Raw genomic sequence first — 22,793 nt, 5'->3', positions numbered from 1 at the left:
TTCACAATATTTTTAAATAGTCTCTACTCTCTTTAAATGACAAACCATTTACGTATGTCATAAAGACAGTATCTTACAAGAGAGAAGTATTTATTAAAACACATGTAAATTGTCTATACTTCAACTACCAAAATAAAAAAGCTTGTTTTATAGGAGCATTGAGCTTTCCATTCTAGTCAAAAGACATCATACAGTGTGTATTGTTTCAGGCATACCTTAAATGCCTTGAGGTTATATTTCTCTGAGATTTAACCATCATTTTCTTAAAAAAAAAACAATAAATCAATGTTGCTTTACTCAAAAAGTAACAAACACTTGAACAGTACCAGCCAGTCAGATATATCTCCTCTAAATTGTTGTATGTGCCATTTTATTTGGACATTTATTTCAATTTTGATCTTTATTAATTTACTGCATTTATAAAGTATACATATCTTTATGTTTAAAGAACTGTGTCTCTTACAGATTGACTTCCTCCTAAATATCGGAAATTCTTGGGTTAACCTTTAAATGTAAGAAAAATTGGATGCCAAAAGGTATAGCAGATTGAGTAACACCTGCAGTGCCACGCAAAACTGCAATTCTAAGTAATTTCCAAGTGATTCTAAGATATTTTGTTTTTAGTTTTATTATTGACACCCATGTCAAACGTGCTAAGCAGAGTGTTACCACCTTGTAGACTGATCTCATCAGACCTACTGTAAGAAGCTAAGCAAGGCTTGATCTGGTCAGTGCAGGAATGGGAGACCTTCAGGGAAAACCAGGTGGCTGCTGTACTGTAAATGGTATCGATAATCCAATAGGTGGTGTTTTTTCCTCTAGAGTAAAATTTCCAAACAAATGCCCTGGTATATGGGCACAACATGCAGTAGGAGGTGTGATCATCGGAATGCGACATTAAACCAACGTCCTGCCAACTTCATCACTGAAAAATACTGAGGATTTTGTGCCATATGGTCAATTTATCTTACCTTTTGGAGAATTTCAGTCATGGTGACTAATAATACCCAATAAAACCTGAACTAGTAGTATAGGGAGACCCAAAAATAAATCTAGTTCTTTACCACTTGAGTCACACGTTTCTGACATTTCTAACCAGCTGGCGTTAATTCACTGTTCCACAGCAGGGTGTTCAGTATTCCTCTTAAATTAATTGAACACACAAAAGGAACTAATTAGTAGAAAAAACAGATGGTAGTATTAACAATTAAACAGCTACTATTGTCTTCTGCCAGCTATCATATTTCTTATTTATATAAAAACTGCAATATAAAGCATACTTCTTTGAATGTCACTTTTATCCCAAGGCATTGCTACTGTACGTCTTCTGTTGCCTTGCTTAACCTTCCCTAGTTTATTCATATCTCATGATGCATAATTACAGGAAGTCAGATTCTAAGTCTGCAAACTTGAATAAGACCTGCTACAGAGCTCTGTCAGAATAAAACAGGCGTCTCCAGATAAGGTGGAATAGTCCCTGTTTTACCATACCAATTCCATGCCTGCAGAATGAATGCCAGCCTTCTGCATTTACTTTTACATAATGAACAACACCAAGCTACCAGCCAACATGGTGTCTGTGTTGGATCCAGTTTCTCTAAGCTTCTCTTTTCAGCATGGATAGGTTCTGTATCCTGTAGTTCTTCATGAACCTGCTCAGGAAGTAAGACCACATCTGAGAGACTTACACTGCGGTCCAGCTCTGCATGGATAGAATTAGAAGTAAGATTTTAACTCTTGTTGAGTCCAGATCCTGTTACAGAGGATTAAGATTTTCACAGAAGATTAATTAGTCTTGAAAAGAGAAGATATAGTACTGCTCCATGTACTGTACAGTATATGAGGTGGACATTGCAAAACCATTGGGAAAAAGTATGCCTTTCAGGTGTGGCTTTGATTAGGAATTTTTGCCAGGATTGAGGTGCATTAATCTATAGTTAGAAATTATGGTAAATAATGCAAAGTGCATATGATACAAAAATATCATTAGTGCAAATACAGTGTATTACTTAATGTAGAGTTGTTATTGGTTGCCTAACAATTACTAAACTTGCCAAAGCAAAGCCTTTATAAGTAAACATAATAAAATGATTCATATAGTAATATGAACCTTATAGTGAGTATGATGGCTGCTGGGAAGGAATCTCATGTGACATTCATATTAAATCACTATAATGTTGACTCAAGTCTTGAATAAATTCTCTGGGCGATCTTGTAAATGACACTGCATCAAGACCAGGTAGTGTACTAATATTTCTTCAAGAACAGTAAAATAAACATTAATGCCCAATGGCCTCTATGAATGTGTTGCTGCTTTGTAAGCTTTGCTAAAAACATAGAAGACTGAAAGACTTTCCAACAAGAGGGAAACAGTGTGTAGATCTGGAAACAAACCAAACGCACACACCCGGAAAAAGTGCTCTTTATAGATGAGTCCAAGTTTTGAGATGTCTGTCAACAATCATAGGCAGTTTGTGATTGGAGAATGACATAAAATCAATATACATCAGTTACAATAAAGCATGGGGTTAGATCATACAAGTGTTAGTGAAATGTATCTAATTGCAGAATACCAGAGATATTTACCCTGCATGCCTGCATACAGGACAGGAATTCAACTTTTAACATGCCAAAGACCTCAAGTGAACGATCTATGAAGTGAAAACATATATTAAACATAAAGAGGGTGATGGAATACTCACAAATACATCCTGATGTGCCCATTGTTAATACAACTTGCTGTTGATACAACTGAATTAAATACAACTGAATGTAGAGAATGTTATATAGCAACTGCACAACTTGGATACATTATGGAAAGTGTTTGGAACTTTCAAGGGGCTCACATATCCATATTTCCCATATTACTGAATTAAATTTCTGTTTATTCATATTTGCTGAAGATAATTCACGATAAACACACACTTTATCGTCACTTTCTGTAATTTCATCTTATACTGGACATACTTCAAAAAGGCAATTTTCTTTGAAACGTGAACTAACAGAGTAGGTTTCATGGCAATTTAAGTTTTAAAAACCCTGATGGACATTTACAAAACCAGCTAGAAGGGCAACTACGAAATAGAAGTCTGAGGACACACTGAAAATAAAATCCTGGAGTTACTTGCAAATCACTAGTAAGGGATGGGTTAAGAAGGTCAAAATGTTTCCTCATATCATTTCTTCTGTTCTTACATAGTAAATCATCTGTCTGAAAATATCTTTTTTTAATTATCTTGTTTTTCATCCCATTTACTTTAGATATTTAAAGTGAAATATAATGCTGTAAATCCACTACTTTTTACAGCAGTTCTTACTGCTTTTACCTTTAATCATTCCTGGTTAACTATACAGTATAAAGCAAAGTTCATTATGAAGATGAAGAATGGTAAAGAACAGAAGATAATGGTCAGTGAATATCCCAACTTTCTGAAGTAAAAGATGTCTATTTGAGAGCAAAAACAATAGGATATTTGCATGGAAAAGAAACAACATACTGTACATCAAAAAAAGCACCAGATAAAAAAGTACTTTCTCACCTTCGTTTTCATACACCTCTGTATAATAGAACAGCAAAGGACAACCGGTATTGAACAACTAAACCTGTTTGATCTTTCAATTTCTATTTTATGGAAAAGGCCAGAATGACAGTCAGATCACAGTGCAATGCACAAATGACTAAACGCAGTGCTCAAGACTCATAGAACTCCCAAGGGGTAATTTTTCTGTTTGGATCTCTGTGTTGAGAGGCTGAAGGGGAGTTATGTTTACTGGTTTGAGCCTTTCTGACTCAAACCAGAGGTATATAATCTTTGAAAAACAACCGTACACTTAATAAAACATGTTCAGATTCTGTGCAGGTGGCTTGGGTATCATTCAATGTTAATGAATGCTGCTTGACTCATAAAAATAAAACTCCTCACTTCCCCCAAACTCCAGTGCAACCAGAAATTCTTAAATAATTCAATATTAATCTTACTCAATATACTGTGAGTCACCTTTTGATGGCAGGCTGATAAATTGTTACTGTACCTAGTGTATTAGCCAAGTAATTAAAAATACGCTCAAGTGCTCCTGTTTCAATACATAATTCATTAATGCAGCAGTAAACATCCCATAAGAAAGTCTAACAGTTATTTGTGAATTGAAAAGCACTCCACTTTTTGAAAGGCAAATGTAAAATTTCAGGCTGTCAAAGTGCAAGCTCTCTTTAATTCTGGACTTTTCAATTAGTAGGAATTTAATGAAGAGATTTTAAGAGTTGTGTGCATGGTTGTGTGATACAGTATATGGCTAGAAAGTAAATCGCTGATCACAATCCTACATGCAAGGAAAGCGAAACCTCCTGCAAGAGAAGTAGATGCAGGAAAAGTAAATTACATTTTTTTCTTTGATACAGTTCAGTGCATACCAATCACTCGTGCAAACTTGTGACTTGAGTCTCTTCTTTTTTCTTGTGATTTCACTTGAGCCTTGACTTGAATTGGCTGTTGGGACTAGATATTTGAGAACTGAACATGAAATCCCAAGATTACTAGTCTTACATCTTGTGTTCAGTTAATGTTCTCACTTGCATTCCCCTAGTGCTGCACTCTTGACAACAACCAATCACTTGGCACGTATATAAACTACCCATCATGTTTTGTCTGGTGTTCACTTGAACTCTAATTAAAAGGGAAAGTTAACACTAACCCAGGGTAACTAAGTTGTACTGTATGTCTAGGGCTTCTTTAAGGTTAAGGTTAGAATTACCATGAAACTGTGCCTTTGGATGAAGTTATGGTTGTGTCTTAAATGGGCTATTTAAGAGTGCTTAAGCTGTGGTTTGAGTTTAGCTTTAAAGTGTTGTCTTAGTTTTCAGCTAATTTGGAGAGTCTGTTGTGAACATCACTAACTGTATCTGCAATAAAAATTGACAAAAAAGTAAAGATACATCTAAATATTCGATTCAGTTTAATCTGCTTGGGTACAATGTGAGAAAAAAAATTAATGGATGTCTCATTTACACAGAAAGTTACCTAGACCCTAAGATTCTTCTTCTTATGCTTTCTTTGGAAACCAGATGTACATATTTCCCTCATATATAGTACAGTAATTTAGTTTATTTTCATCTTCTGAATGTGTATCATAAGCAATTTTCCCTTTACAAATTGAGCTACATGACTTGTAGGGACTACTGCTAAAGTTTGCTCTACAATTCCAAATTCCGTTATCACAGTTGCATCATAGAATTGCAAAGAATTGCATCACAGAATTGCATAACTGATTAAGCTTAACATCAATAAAAAAATCACACATCCATCAGACCTTTCTACATACATAAAGAGTTTAATCTCATAGCCCTTCAATAGTATTTTGCCTTCAGATACTGTACATTGCATTTTTTAGTCCATGCTAATTGTTAGTTGTTTTGAAAAATGAAATAAATGCATTGTAGTCAGGTGGAGGAAAGCAGACAACTTCACAATTACAACTAATCAAATGCATCCTTTATCAGTCATACTGGTGTTTTTTAATTTAGGGAGAAAATGCACAAGAAAAGGTAATATAATAGGCCTATGACTGTATAGAGAGATATTGCTGTTCATTAGCACGCTGATGCATAGAGGTGACCTATGGTAACTGGCTACTGACTCAGCAACTGTGAGTGATCCAATCCAGGTGATCCCTACCAGCCGTGCTGATTTCATGAGCGTGGTGTAAAGACAGACTACTATGCGGGGGGAGAGAGAGAAGCAGACATGGGAGTGATCACTCTCAGGATTATGTAGGCTGAAGATAAGAATATTTTTTTCTTTTTGTTTTTTATTTTCCTGGGACAAGCTACTTTTACCAAATGAACTTTAGTTGAGCAGTCCTGGAAGAGGAAGAGAAAGAGATCTGTTTGCTGACTGGTTTGGGCTGTATGGGGCATGACTAGTTTTCACGTTTTTTTGTTAAAGTTAATTACATGTACATACTCTCTTGCCACTCATAACTTTTCATGTGACATGAGTAGGTCTGTCTTCCTTTTAAATTAGAGTAGTTTTTTCTAAATGCACTCAGATGACATTAGTGTGTGGTTATTGTTGAAACTGATTTAGTCTAAATATAATGAGTAGTTTAACGGTATTGTTATGTGTTTTCGTAAATGAAGAGACAGGAATATACCTAAATGTAAGGTTTGTTTTTTTAATTTGTGAATTTTCTCTGTAGGGTTATTCAGTGTTGAAACCTTGTGGGTGTGAACGCTGTGTTCCCTCTCTGTCATTGTCATCCAACTGAAATCCACACCCGAAGAATGCTCCACAGCTGAAACGTTGTGTTTTTTCTTCTCTTTTTACCATGGAATAAACCTTTATTTGTTCCTTTGCAGCCTATGCCTGCTGATGCAGCCACCTACTTGAACTACTTTATCCGACTGAAACATCATTGTGGGCTGTGGTGGTGTTTTTGGGAACCACTTAGACTAAAGAATTGAGGGGTCTGAGCCCTCTATAATAATACATGGCATAGAGAGAAAACATTTTCTCTTTTAATTTAAAGCTTTGACCTGTCTTCTACAGTACTGGAAAGATTTTTAAAAATTATGTTCAGTATTTAAACATAGTGGGGTTTTTATGATTTAAAATATAATTTAAGCTCTCTAGCTGCAAATCTAAAGCCTTAAGGAAAAATAGATTTTAGAAGCAATAAAAAAGAAAACTACCCTTTGATACTGTATGAATTAAATACAGCCAAGAGAGGCCAACAGTTCATGACTTTTTAATAAAGTGGTGGAAATTATATTATGAGACTGAAGTTTATTGAAATTATTGGTTAAATGTGTTTTTCCCTTATTTACACTATGTTACGAAAAAAGTACATTTAACTAGACACCTTTCTTGGTAAATAATGATACAATCAAACATCTTTTACATGATTAGAAGTTGGGCTGCATTCTACTATAACACAACAGTTGTGAGAGCAACAAAACAATATAGATATTTACTGTACATCACTGTCAGTATTTTTCTTGCAACTCCTTTTGGATCGATTTAACACTCACATCTAAATTTTAACAGTAGCACGAGAACATGCACAAGAAACATACTGCAATCAGATCAAACATCCATTTTAAACAATATATCCCTGTCAGACACCCTCTGTCTGATAAAATTCTAAACCTTCCTCCTCAATGTTTATGTATAGCTTTGAAGAGTATATTTTATGGTAGCCCGTTGGGTCATTATTTAGCATCATTTTTGTATTCATCATCCCCTTTTGGTGAGGGCTTCCCAAAAGCTACTTCTGTGAGATGTAGTAAAAATAAAACTAGAAATGTGCCACTTTAGCCTTCAGTTTTCTGATAACTCAATTCTTAATTGATTAAAATGCTTTTCGAAAGTGCAAAGAACTAAGAATCAAGTGTTCTTTCTTTCTTGTGAATAAAGGATGTCTTATTCTTCAGGTGAAATGCATTGTTGAAGCATTAAAATTAATAAAAACCTGATCTCCCCCAAAAAATCTAGCCTGCTACGATAACAGCCTCTTTGCAATAGTGTGCTGCTGTCTTTTGATCCCCCATTTTCCTTTCTTCCTTTGAGTCATGGCATTAGGATTGGCCTCAATCTAATTCCTGTAAGACAGCTCTCAGACGTAGCCTGCATCATCCCTCATCACCTGCCTCCGGTTGGCAGCTCATTCAGCAGGCTCATTTTCCACCACCAGAGAAGGACACAGAGGCCTCGTGGAGCAATGCGTCGTCTGAGCCGTGTGGGTCTGTGCTGTAACACCTTAATAAGCACAGAAATGAGACAGTTGCACACCTCAGGTGATCAGCAGTACTCTTGCAACACTGTGTGTTTCAAGAATGGTTTTCAAATGCATCTTCATCAGTGCCAATGGGAACTGTATTGCTGGCTTGATGATAGAAGCTGCTGCAGTAAAGGCTCGCATTAAGTGTCTCCTAATATCCGTCTGTTTGAACCTGGTTGATTTCAGAATTTGGTTCTAATGAACAGCTTTTACAAATATACTGATTTTACCAGGCAAGCTGTAAAGTGAATGAAGTAATGAAAGGCATAAACCTTCTCGTAGACTGCAAAGAGCATTTTTTCAAGAGGCCAGGTCTCATACTTGCATTATATTTTGCCCTCGTACAGAATACAATTTAAAAGGGAACTATAACACTATGTTTATATTTTAGGAGTAGAAAGAATCAGCACTAATGAGTGCATTTCATACCACAATTAAAGTAAAATGTACACAGTAACTTGTAAACATCCAATTTACATCAGAAAGTAGACAGTATTTTCAGGGATGCACAGCGCCATATTCTGATATTCAGAGCGCGGCAACAAATCTTCCAGTGACATGAAGTTGCCCTATTACATTGTAAACAAGCAGGAGTGTGAATACATCTCTTTTATTCCAATAGAAATATTGCAGATTGCCGATGGTTTTGCTGATAAATGGAAATTAACTCTGCATGTGGATCATGTTGGAAACTTTTTTGTGGTGAAATATCTGCTGCACAACCTGTAATTATTTGATTGTACATCACATTACATCAGTCATTATGGTGACTAGTGAGCAGAAAGGGTTGCATCACATCACAATGGTGGGAAGTGCCCATGGAGAGACCAGGGGTTTGGGACAACATGGCGACCTACAGTACTTGCACAGACTTCACAATTTTGTGCTTAATTTGGAATTTGTAATTTTTTTCAACACTGTCAATGATTTTATTTAAGAACCGGTCCGAGACAGTGGGACTGCAGTCCCCCTTTAAAGTAATGGTTAAAACGTCCATTTACAAATACTTTACACAATTCCTTAACAGTTTTAAAATCTATAAAATGCGAAATGTTTATAATAATTAAAAGGAATGTAAAAAAACACTGTTTATAACTTTCAGAGACCAGGACCCTTACTCAGCTGAACGGCTTCATTCTCATGATGTTTTACCAGAAGGACACAGTCACATCACTGCTTAGACATACAGTAAGAACAGCTAGAATTGAGAGGAGGCAATTTGGCCCATCTACAGTTGCTTATTTAGTAGTTGGTAACAAATTGATGCAAGGCTCATCCAGCCCTTTCTTGAAAAAAGCCAGGATACAGGCTTCAAGAACATGACGACTTCTATGCTCCCACAACACTTTCAGCAAAGAAGGATCGCCCAGTTCTCAGTTTTAAATGCGCTGCTATGTCTCAGTGGACTGGGAGGAAACAGAAAACAACTTGCATATCAGGACTTCGTGTTCCGAGTCCAGTTACAGCCAGAGCAGAGTATCGCGGCTGTTGGAACACAAAGCTGCAGAGCTACACGCCGCTACTGTAAATCATTAAAAACAGAAATGCAAGAAGAGGAAATATAAAAGTGTGTCAGAAACTCTGAAAACATAAATGGGAGGTTATTTAGGTTATACACTGTGTTATTTTTCCCCCCTTTAGTTCTGCACTTTGTATTCTATAAATGACAGGCTGAGTGGTTTGGGAATTCATGAATTACACAGATTGTAGAAAAGCACACTGAAAAATCTAAAAAGGTTTCAAATGCAGGTTTTGTTATCATACAGTATGGTGAATTACCAAGATGAACTTGGATGTATTCATCAAGAAAGAAGCCACTTCTGATGATTTCTACTGAATGGTCAGTGTTGCACTGATGCCATTACACTTTTTTTCTTTTTTTGTGTGGGCTTTTTTCATATTATTCAATGCATGCTTACATGGTGTGACTGTCCTATATTGCATCTGGTCTAATCTGCCTAAGATATCTGCCTTTAAACTGACTACAAACTGTGATAAAAGCAATAACTCCCACAGTTCCTGGATTTATTTATTTGGCACCCAGCCAGAGAGCATATTAAAGTGCTCAAGATGCTGGTAAGTACTTGTGCAAGCCTGGAGTTTTTACACATCTCTATGATACAGGATTCTTTGAAAATGAAGAACTGAACTTTCATGTATATATACAGCATATCCCATTCCTATCTCAAAATAACCTTTAAAGAGCAAAGTATAGTTTATTTAATACTTTAAAGTACTACTACTGGGAAATGTTTTTTTATCATAACTTTGTGCTATTGTAGGGATACATTTAAGTGGTCAGATAGGCCTTTAATCATGTTTACTGAAGTACTGCTTTGTGCTCCTGTCTACTTGAAGCATCTGCAATCAACCTTGTTGATGATAGGGGTCTGTTGTCTGGCAAAACTAGCCTCTAACAATGTCCCAAACCTCTTATAATTTTGTAGTAACAAGCTCAATACAATATGGATCAGTAATGTTTTTTTTTTCCATTTGGACTGTACATTCACCATAATTAGTTTTAATGTTGCAGAAGTTTTTGCTTTGTATTTCTGTATTTCTATTATTTTCTGCATTTATGTATTTCACTACTACACAACTATATGGCATTTTACTGCTGAAATGTATTATGCTACGGTAAAGAAAGTGTCTACATATTCTTGCATTTATTTCTTTGTTTTGTATTGATTGTTTAAAAACATGCCAAGAAAAGGGAAAACAACATGCAGACCCCAACATGCAGTGTTCTTTTGCACCTTCGCTCCATTACCTTCAGAATGAGAGAAACTCAGTCTGCTGTACAATAAGGAGGAATTGCTAGTTGTGGCACTCAATAGTTTGCTACCTATTCATTGAAAGCAAGCTGGGGTATGCAGAAAGACAAATTCCTAATGCAAGGATTAGTATTTGCCTAATAAAGTGACCTTATCTAATGTCTTGTTGGCTTTTCCTGGAAATATTTTTGTTATAGTGAAGCTGAAGGCCCATGCTAACTCGGGAAACACAGAAAAGTGCAAAAGCAGGCAGAAAACCGCTACTATTACTGCATTATGGTCAGTCACCTATATACCTATATACTGTACAGTACCTATAGATATCATTGCTGGCTGGCTCTTGATAGATAAGATGTAGACTCCATTAGCAGAGATTGGTGTTAAAACCTAATCAGTATCCCCAAGGATGTGGCTCAACAGAAATCAACAACATCCCACCATCAGGCCCTGAGAGCACAGATTCTACTGGATAGCAAGACACCCAGGAGAAGGCTGGTTGATGAATGCTTGAGTCTTCTGTTCTCAAAGGTAGCAAAGACTCACATTGCCCATCAGCTAATCTAAAGTAGGGAATTTCAAGTTTTAACATTTATGTAGCCTTTTACTGTAATTCCCATGGAGCTTTCCCAAGAAAGTGGAACTATTTCAACCTCGTGGCACTTTCCAGTTCCTATGTTTTTATATTGGAGTTTTTTTATACCCACTAAGTTTGAAGGGACAACGATGTTCTTCGGTGTTACAGCTCCAGCTTGTGTACTGCTCTGGGGAGAATGTGACACACAGTTCTTTGTAGGCATTTGACGGGCTGAGAGCTCCGCAGTACCTGACAAGTGAGTTTACACAGATTGGAGGAATGGTGAGTCTTGCACTGACACCACTGTAAGCCTGCAGGTGGCTGGTGAGTTACAATAGTGTCTGTCTCCTGAATGCCAAGAGAACTCTGGCCAGTTTATCCCATCCGTACTCCATTAAAACTGAGCCAATCACATACCAGACTCAAACTAAACAGAACTGTTTAAAAATTAACAGGATCTTTTAATCATCAGAAAAACCACAGGCTGGAGAAGGCAATTAAGCTAATGAAGCTCAAATGACCTTACAAAAGTAAATGAAATCATGTACTGTGCCTTGAGACCCTCATGTTTTGGCAAGGTTTGACTAGTGTAATATTAATAACCAAAATATATAATTTGGTTTAATTAAGTGACACATTGTTGACACACACAGCAAAAAGTAACACCAGCAAAGGAATTTAAACTTATTAACCTCTGGTCCAGAGTCTGTAACCCTTAACTAGTAATTCACTGACACCTATCTGTCAAGCATCAAGTTAAAAAAACCTCTTGTAATATGTAGTATTTTACAAATACAACATTATAAATACACAAAAACACTGCTATTCTGTTTTAAAACTCCACATGTCAAAATAAAGGTTGATTTCACTTAGTGTCAACTTAGAAGCTAAAAACACAGGCAAGATCTAGCCCTGCCACTTACAGTAGCTGGAGAGTTAATGTATGACCATGAAGACATGGAGTATTTCCACCCAGCTGGAAAAAGTAAAATGGAAATGTTCTAGAGGGACAGAAGTGTAAATGGATAACATTTTCAGTGTCTTTGGAGGAATCATAATGGAGAGACCTTGCAATAAATTGGTCTAACTTACAAAGCAGCTGAAATGGAGTGTGAACATTTTGCAGTGATGACAATAACTACTATTCCCTTCCCATGGCGTAATCATAAATTGACAGACCTCACCAACATAGCCCTGTGCTACTGTATGGCAATATGATTTCTGTTAAGAAGGTTTTTTTAGTGTTTTAGATGCAGGATACTTCTCTCATTTTGTGTAGGAAACTCTTTAGGTACTACATACCAGAGATGTGTGCCTTTAGAAAATATCTAGTTTTATCTGAACCTTGGCACTTTGCATACAGAAGTGACAGATATGGCACATTAAGGATTCTACAATATACTAATCCACTGCACGAGACTGCTTTTAAAACATGATGTGGAATATTGGATTATACTTTATCTCTACCCATATAGGTGTGAATAGTCCCTCCCCATGTCATTTGAAACTTGTGTGTCCTGTTTGACCAAACACTAAGACGAATTGCTCTACTTACCTTTGGGAATTAAGGTGATTAACCCTTGTATTTGATAAAAACTACTTAACTAGTTGCCATAAGCCTTTTAAAATCTTTCTCTCAAGTGTTTGGATGAAGGCGTGCAATAGGTCAGAGAAGGAACCAAGCCGATTCAGACAGATTTAGAATACCAGCTGTGACTGGCTAGCAGGGTGATACCAGTAAATGTTTCTTAATCTTATTTGACCTTATAAATTGTGTGAAGGATTCTTCCTACCCAAACGCATAACTACAGTGACATTTCTGTTGTTCAACAGATGCTCCAGTTCCTCAAATTAAGGGGTCTCTAATCAGCGTTAATTGTAGTGATACTTTTAGCCACCAAGAGGATTTTGCAAAGCTAAGTTTAATACCATTGGCACAGTACTGACACCAGCTGGCACAGCACACTTTGTGAAGATATAGGTTATGAGGAACATACATAGTATCCACCTTTACTTTCATGAAGAGGTAAAAAGATGGATTCATTCATATAAGTGGCTAATATTTGTTACTGTTTTTATCATGCCTTACTTAAGCTTGCGTTTGTAAATGCCATTATAGACTCCTGTTTTAAAAATGTCTATATTAATTCTTAAACATATTTAAAATAATCATTGAAAGCATCAAAGCTTTCTCATTTATCCTTTTTTTTTCAAAACCAATGTGGTACGATGGGATTTGTCTGAAATTAATGAATAGGGAGAATTCCACATGTCTGATGTTTAATCTAAAGATTAAGGAATTACTGCGGCTGAGTATTACTGGAAAGGAAGAGAATGATAACTGTTTCTAAATACAGATTTTTTTCTACTCTGTTTCCAAATAATAAACACGGAAATAAAAAAGAGCAAGCCCCCTTGTGTTTGTCTTTTTACAGCACTTGCCAACTTTTAGAAGATTTTTTTTAAAGAAGTTACCTAGCACAACCAAGATGAGTACTAAAAAAAGGTTTCATACACTAGTTCTTGTTTATCTGTATCATTTCCCCACATTTAAGCAGTGATTTGCAATGCTCTCTGACCTTTCCTGTGTGCCACACCACACTTATACTTTTCAGATATTCAAAGACCCCAGAATACATAGGCCTGCAAACTCAAAATACAGAACTTGCCCAACAAATCCCCTGTCACTTCAAAGCAAAATCCTTTGCTAGCCGGAAAGCCATTTCACACCTAATCAAAAACCCTCTTAATCTCCACCTAGCCATTCTGAGATCATATTCTTTGAAGTGGAGAACTGTGTGTAAAGAAAATTTCTGAGCCATGCGGGACCATGCTTTCCCTGGCCGCCCGTGTACTTGGCGAGCTTTTATCGATTCCCTTTTGTTTTTCCAGCTCCCCTTCACTTAAGTAGCCATCCAGACCCCTTACATTGCAATTCCAACTGAGAAAACAGAACCTGTGGAGACAGCAGGGTCAGAGCTCCTGAAGCAGCATGGGACCCCAGCTGGGATCAATCAGCTTTTCTGCAGCTTCAGTTTTTTCCAAAGTATTTATTTTCCTGTATATTTATTTTTCCATTTATCCCCCAAAGACCTGGTCAAAAGCCGGCTTTGTGGTGCAAAGTGTCATTCTGCTGGCTTCCTAATCCCCTGGTTTGGAGAGTTATAACCTGCAATCCTGAAGTCAGTCCTCTCTCACTGGGCTCTATCCTTTTCTAGATATGCAGGAGACTTTAAAAAATGTAATTGAGCACTGTAGGAGAAATCTCTTCCATTCCATCTGTTTATCCTCAATGGGAGTTGCACAAAGGCTCAATTTTATTACAACGGTTTTCACAAACATACAGCAGTGTAACAATCAGCAAGCACAGAGCATGAGACTCCTCTGGCTACCAAATATGAAAACTTACAGATGAGCATTTTGTTCCACCTTCAGATTTCAGCAAACAGTTGTCTCTTCACACACAGAACACCCTTCCCTATCCATCAAAAAAGGACTACCTTCCATTATAAGAAGCTATAATTTAAGTCATTAAAGTAATGGAAGATGAAATCTAGACAAACAATACTACAAAGGAAAATAGCTAACCTTTTCTCTTATTTGATGTTGGGCACCACAACATAGTGCAGTTCAGCAATTTTCCTTCAAGATTTTGTCGATGATGAAAGACAGGATTAAAACATCCTTGTAATTCATTGTTTTCAGTACCAGGCTTCAGCTTTAATTATGGACAGCTTGTCTGACTGAGGCATTCTCCTAAGAGTTTTTGCTGTAGATTACAGTACGTGATCAGGTATTCAGTACAGAAAATGAAACATTTTCATAAATATGGGATGCAAAAATCATAAGAAAAAACTTTATTGAACTTCAGTATCTTCTTTTTCTTGAATCGGTAAACCTCTCACAACTCAGGATTCCTCTCACTGTGGACTAAAGTTGCTTGATTTAAAGACTGCATGTACTACAAACTACAGAATGAAGACAGTACAATGAAAAGCTCAGTCACTCACATTCTGGAGCACTTCTATAATCGACAAACAAGGCTTTCAAAAAGATTGTGGTTTTAAGTAGTTTCATGTACTGTAAGTTGGGTATCTCTACAAATGCACACTGTAAGTTCAAATGAAAAGATCGCTGCACCAGTAACACTCTCATATACTGTAATAGACCATAATATGTGTGCGACACAAATACTATAATCCAACTAGAGAAAATATCTTATTTGAAGAAAAATAATTCAGTCCAATGGTCTTGCTTATTAAAAAGCATTCCCTTTAATGCTTGAAGTGCATTTGACAAAGAATGAAAAACACACAAAACTACATAAAACCAAAACTTTTACATTTCACTTGATTCTCAAAGTAAATATTTTAGATCTTTGGTTGTACTTCTTTTAAAAGCATCATTTCATAATGCACCATCAGAAAGAAAGCAGGTTCTATATACAGTACCTCTCCTGCTATCAATTATGAATAAACTGTTCATTTTTACTGTATTCCTCTTAGCAAATAAAAAAATACATTACTCTAAGCTTTGACTACGAATTCTAATAAAATATGTAATTCTCCAAGGGGGGAATAGAAAGGTTCTGAGTATTAACACATTTTTTCTCCACAGGGACGTGCATCAATAGTCAAACCTGTCTGTAATCACTGAAAATCATCACATTCTGCAGGATCAATTGGAAACTGACTTCTTTTAGTCTGGCAGGGTCAGTATTTAAAGCAACCTTAAGCACAACGCAAAGTTAGATTTTGGAATGTAAATAGAACTGCTTTAATGTATCACACTACTTTGAACCTTCAGTGGTAATGTAAAATTTAAAGTGCAAAAAATACACGTGGCTAGGATTTTTTCCCCTGATGTTAGCCTTATTCCTGAATACAATTTTAGATATATCTTTGCTAATGCTTGGCCCTTCTTGTCATGAAAAGAGTATCGAAAAATATAATAATTAGCATTGACCTTGTACAGTACATGAAAATCTGCCTCCAAGATTTTAGCCTTAAAAAACTGGAATAAACATTTAAAAATAGAAACAACTGATAAGAAAACTCATGTCTTCACCTATTGATTCTATGCTGCCTTTTTAATACTGTATTTGTAATTTTATCCCCTCCAGACTATCAGCAATTGAAATTATAAGATGCTGTTCAATTTAATAAAGAGGAAACTTCTTTGGGTGCAAGTCAAAAACTTTGCTGCAGGGTTTATTGTTGTGAAAATGTTCTTTTCTATAGGGACTTTTTTGATGGACTTTGGTATCGAGATTGTATCCCAGGGCTCAATGAAAAAAACAACCTACCAAAGGAAATGCAAAAGCTTTGTTCTAGGTTTAAACTGCTTCCCTTTGCATAATATGTTTTCAACATTAATCTTGTGGTTTTTAAAAAATAAATTTTAAATTCACAATGCAGATCATTAATATTTTTTGGCAGCATGGTACTGCAACATACAGTGTATTATAAGGAAATCCTCATGGGATATAATATAATCACAGGACATAGATCTAAGTGCAGGTCCTGAACACTCTGTGATTTAAACTAGAATCCACTGTTCTCCATTAGTAGGGGCTGGAAAACATTTCTGGATGCAAATCTGAAAAAAACTAAGTTGTGGCACAATGACAGATTTCATACATGTCTATTTAACAAAGCCGATATGTACAACATACTGTATGTGTTAAAAAATGAATTGAGCTTTACTTGAATATTGTATGCAAAGGAACCTCCAATATACAGTAGAAGTGTAAGACTCTGCTAGTTGGTTCATTCTTGTGATTATAGATGGACAGTTCCAGATACATTGAGAGATTCTTAAAAAATAACACCTTTACCGTTTGCCTCTAACTGGTCTTTAACCATGTACTGTGACATCCTGTCAAGTTGGTAAACTTGGAAGTCCTGTGAGATGTCAGTTGGCATCTGCACAGCAGAGGTTTATTCTTGAGCCATTTGTCTGTCGCCAGCTGGCTGGGAATGGCCTTTCTTCATACCCTCAAGCGTCGGAAGCACCGAGCAGCACGTATACTGTACGGTGTTCATCCAGCAACTGTGTGAGACGTCAGACAACAGTCCTGAGGGTGAACCCCAGTAGTAGAAAAACAGGGTGAGATCTTGAAAGTTAGTGCAAAGGACATATACATTTAAAAACTTGTCAGGAATGTGGACAATGAAATTGAAAATACTGTACAAGTGGGATTCTTAAGACAGCTGGAATAACACCTGCGACTTGCTGTTGACGTTCTCAATGAGTTACATGGCCCAGCTCAAGTGTAACCATGGATTCCAAGTTATCAAGAAGCTTAATGAATAATGATCCAAACAAAAAATGTCAGTCTGTAAAGTACGTGCTAATGCTCCAGGCTGACATTTGCTCTTTTCTTTATATAGCTTAATCAAACATGACTGACAAATGTTAAAATGCAAGACCTATTTTTTCATTTGACTTGGAAAGATCTCCACCCAAGACAAATTGCACTGAAGAAGGAAAATCTCACGGATCATTTTATAAGTAAATTATACTTCATACTGCCTAATTTGTTTGTTTGCTTTGGTCTTTTTGCTAATTTCCACAATATCAGAATCCATTATGGCCATACTGCAACAGCGAGTGGCATTGGTAATTGTCAGCACAGAGAGATGCTTTCCCTTCTCAGACAAGCTCAAAGAGGACTACAGCTGTTCAGAACAAATGCAGGCGACAGTTATCATGCAAATGTTCTGAGCGCTATATGACATTGTAATCAAATGAAATGCTGCCCATAATGCATAGGATCGTTATTTGGGAGTCTGATGTTTCTCTGTCCTTCTTTTCATCTCTGGAAGGTAGCTGAGTGGCAGAGGCCTCTTTTGGTTAATTTGGATAGAAAAGTTAAGAGCTGTAGTTTGACTTTCTCTTATCCATAAAAGATACTACTGATGTTTTTTTCATCTCTGGTATCACAGGATCACAAGGAGAGGGCTTTGTGATCTATGTTTTATTTAAATACTTTTTTCCTGATAACTCAACATAATTTACATACAAACAGCCTATTAACATGCACAAAACTCAAAAAGCTATTCAAAATTTAAATTAATACCAAGATCCAAAAGTTCTATGAATATGATCAATTCTGTTGTTTTTAGCATAGAATCTCAGATATTCTGATGAGAACAACTTCAGCTCAAACCAAGCTCTACAATTACAGCTTTACACTGCCAAAAATGTACATACTGTATACTGTACTTGATATCCTTGTACTTGTGTAGGGGAGCTAATGTATAAACAGAACCCAAAGTGAAAAATGACATGAAAGTGTAGAGAGACTGCATATGCATCCCTTCATGATCAGATTCACCACATTTGGATTAAAAGTTAAATCATAGTTTTTTTTTGTCAATCAGATGGTAATTTAAAACAAAGAAGGACCTATTCAACCTACAGTATCTCTTACCCCTCAGCAACTGGTGTTGCAAATCCATGAGATACTGCATAATATTTTTATACACTTAATAAGGCCATAGTTAATAACTGTTCATATTCCCATAATCCATAGTGACAGCTTTCACTTATAAGACATCATAATTGTAAAAAATGTTCTTTGCAAAACATTCATAATGCACAGCTGTGTAGAAGACTTTCCAAATACTGTACTTTAGATTGTCTGAATAGCCTGTTCTCGTTTATTTCCATTATTACTGTATATTCTTAAACATCTTAGATATAATCAAGAGTTACAATATACAAGACAGCATGTACATGTATATCACAAGCATCATTTCAAAACATCCTCTTCCATATTGAACTAATATACTGTAACAACCATGTTGCAAACATAGTTTACACTGCACAAGAAGAAACCATAGTTATCATTTACTGTAGCAATCTTTAACTCAAGTGATCGTAAAACCATGATCACAACAATTCAAGGCAAGCTTTGACAGCTATGGAAAGGTGCATATTTTGACTGAAAGGAGGACACAAACAAGAAGCAAAACTGGTTCTAAAATAAAAGTGTATATGCTGCCATTATAAGAGCAAACGCAACAACGGGCTGGAAACAGAACAAGACGGGTGTGCTTTCATTGGACCTGATACATACAGTACATGTATGAGGCTGGCTCCCAAAAGACAAAGCACAATCAAAGAAGGTGACCTTCTTTTAGATGACAAGATAAATACATTTGCAAGACCATCTAGAAAAGGATAACTAATGACAGATATCTATCACCTTGGTGATACAAACTGTAGATGATGGCTATTTTTATGTAGATACACAGTGGTTTGTGCATGAATATAAAGTGGCTCTTACAGTATATGACAATGCTGGCATAACTGAACTGTCATATGACTTTCTAATTCTCCCATTAAGAGCTAATTAATATTCATACCCATAAATTACTGTTAAATAGTAACCATAACTTTGTAGTCTGCTCCTTGTAAGATACAGTATACTGTATATACACTTGTATATAGAATATACATACTGTATAAGGTGTAAGGTATACCGTACATATAACAACTGCAGATTCTTGCCATAATGTCATGGAACAATTTGGTTTTAGCTTTAGGATTGCAGCTGTATTCATTAAACTGTACTGCAGGGAAATTGATTTTTCCTAAATCAATGTTGTGGCAGCTAAACGTGGCATTTCACCTATTTCTTGCACAGGGAACAATCACGTACACAGCATTTCAGTTATAACTGAGCAAATTCAAACACACTCCAACAGCTGCGCCACAGATGTTTTGCAAAAATAAAACAACAGTGAACTATCTGCTCGAGCACACTCTGGTGTGCAAGAAAGTTTCTGAGGCACTGCGGAGGTTTTTAATTTACCCCTCAGACTGCTCCCTCCAGCGAACCGCAATCCAGATTCTTTGTTTATCATGCAAATCACACTTCACGTTGACTCCATGCTGTTACATAACATCTCTCTCAAATATCAGGCTTGGAAGTAAAACAAAGCCACTAGCTTAGGAAGGAAAAAAAGATGAAGAATTTGCATCTTAAAAAATGGCTGAAGGCAAGCATGATATAAACAGTAGCTGAAACTATTAGGTGTCCTTCAAGGCTACATGCAAATCTCAGAGCTCCAACTGTTGAGATATATTTTGAAATAAAAAAAAGAAACATGCCTGATCCTAACATGGTGAACCCCAAATCATATGCTTTATTGTCCCATAACCAAGGCTAAATTGATATCTGATATTACTTGGGGTATTTATAGCATTGACAGTGTTTGTTTTTAAAGATGTCTTAAGGGATTCAGTTACTGTACATTTCCATTAAAAGACTACATTCTAAAACACTAGTCTATGTCTACCCCAATCTATATCTTTAATCAATGCCCAAATTAATTAAGAAATACATCATTGCCTATAGTAACTCCATGCTAATACTGATCAAAGAACAACGGTCACAGCTCAAGTGCGTACATGAACCATGAAGTCAAAGTGTAGCAGCAGAAGATAAGCAAAGAAGTTAACTGGCCATGTGCTTCTCGGTCACCCAGTGGTTTATTCATTTTCATTGGAAATGCAAAGTCTCACATCCCCAGAAGGGTCAAGGAGATTACATTCTTTTCACATGATACAGATTATGAACATTTAGCATAGGTCAGAAATTAATCATTAATACATTCGGTTTAGTCCTGCAGCCTTTCAATTTCTATTTTAACAACCTCATGTTTTACTCATCATCTGAACACCTCCCTTCTCCCTGTCTAATGCCTCTTGCTCATCTCTTCTCTGATTTCTTTTTTCTCTTTGCTGTGTCACCAGCTTTGTTTTGCACTTTCATTCTGTATTGGGCTTTTATTTAAACAAATAAACATTTTAAAAAATATCATTTATTGTGTTGGGGGGAAATAAAAAAAGTCCTTAAAATAATTTAATTTTCTTCTGTCATTTCTTGAAGGATGCTAGCCAAGTAGACTGCTCATGATGCCAACAACTCTCTGTCTCACAAAGAAAAGAAGTGCCTCCTGTTTTCAAACTAAAAGGCACTATGCTCTCCTTGTATCTTATATCTTATTGCTCTCTGTTTCCTTTCTGGTTTAGTCTAACCATTTAAAGTGGATTAAATTAATATATTTCAGGGTTTTGATTACTTTGATGAAATCCACTCATCCTTACTCTTATTTTAAGTATTTCCAGTATCCCTAAATAGGACAAGCACCATGTCAAAATGTGCTGACTCGAACAACATATTATTCTAAATGAGGTTTACCGGTGGACTGCATTATTGTAACATTGTTCCTCTTTTTACATGTATCTACAGTATATCTCATACTGTATAACACAGAAAAGTCTAGTCTAAGTCTTCATCCCCCAGTGCCTGTAAATCTGGTTTATAATATTTCTTTAGAAGAAAGGGATTCTGTTGCCATGTATGGTATTTGAAATAAGACAGTTTTGGCTCTTAAACCTATTTCTTTCCCTTTACAAGAAATTCAAATCAACCGAGCTTGTTAAGAGAACATAGCTCTCCATTAACTTCTATCGTTCTTTGTTTCTGCAATTGCTGTCGCTACAACAGTTTTTTACATTTGGCCCAATACTGAGCAAGGACAGCATTTGTTTTATTTTCTGCAGGACACAACAACAAATGAGAAAGATGTACTGGATTACAACTAGGAGCTCAGTTTATTGTGACACATGAGGTTCGCTTAAAAGCCTTTTTAAAGTAGAAAACACTTTCTTTACAAGTAGTTATACAGTACCTCACTTACCACAACACGATAAACAGAAATTATTTTCTGTAAGCCAATACTATTTTAAATATATACGACTCATTTACATGGATTAATAAGGCAATTGTGTGGTGCACCAATTACATTTGGATTATTGTCATATCAGAATGATTAAACCAACTACTGTTTTGCAGATCCATAAACCCAAGCTTACACTCTTCACAAATGCTTTCTACAAGGACACTATCATTCCTTTGGACTTAAATTAAAGACTTATTATAAAATCATTAAATACAGAATTACAATTACCTGCTGCGTGGCTTGAACGTGATTTCTAGTTGCTGCTACCCTTGTGGTTTTTCATAAGAGACAAATAAACCATTTTCTAAAAAGAAATTAACTGACGTTCTGCCTGTCATCCTGCTAATACACTTATCTGTTCAGCAGAATGAATATCCACATTTTATGTGGATAATATCCATATTTAATATTTATATTTTAATATATGTATTCATATATTTTAATATCCATATTTTGACAGTAAGAAATGTTTAACTGTTTAAAATTTACCATTTTATAATGCTCTTAGTATTAATGTTTTAGTAGCATATTTATTTGTTAATTCAGTTCAGGACAAATTACTTAAATATTTCAATGGAAAAAGATCATTGAATTGGAAAAAAATGATAGAGAACAGTTACTGTAACTGACATACTATACTATATATATATGATATGTCTTATAATAAATACATTTCTATTTACAGGCTGCATGAAGGACAACATACTTCTACCTGCAAAGACTTAAAAGGTTACTTAAAAAAATCAGTCACGCAATTCTGAACAACTTCTCAAGTCAGGTGTTGAGTGAAAGAGGAAAACACATTTTAGTTGACATTATTAAAGAGAGAATTTGCAGAATTCTAGAGAAAGTACTTAAAATGGTCCTTGGAAGCCATGTAATTTTAACAGATTCTACGTTTGCATGATAAAG

At 35.9% G+C, this 22,793-nt stretch overlaps 1 protein-coding gene across 5 annotated transcripts in view; it reads right to left on the bottom strand.

Annotated features, from left to right (window-relative positions):
- The window catches only part of fibcd1b (fibrinogen C domain containing 1b), a 231,152-nt gene that overhangs the window by 42,566 nt on the left and 165,793 nt on the right, over positions 1-22,793 (bottom strand). The gene's annotated exons all lie outside the window — the stretch shown is intronic.

Source organism: Lepisosteus oculatus, chromosome 24 (assembly GCF_040954835.1).
Source record: "Lepisosteus oculatus isolate fLepOcu1 chromosome 24, fLepOcu1.hap2, whole genome shotgun sequence".
In the NCBI taxonomy this organism is placed as follows: domain Eukaryota; kingdom Metazoa; phylum Chordata; class Actinopteri; order Semionotiformes; family Lepisosteidae; genus Lepisosteus; species Lepisosteus oculatus.
This window is presented reverse-complemented; position numbering and strand designations above follow the sequence as displayed.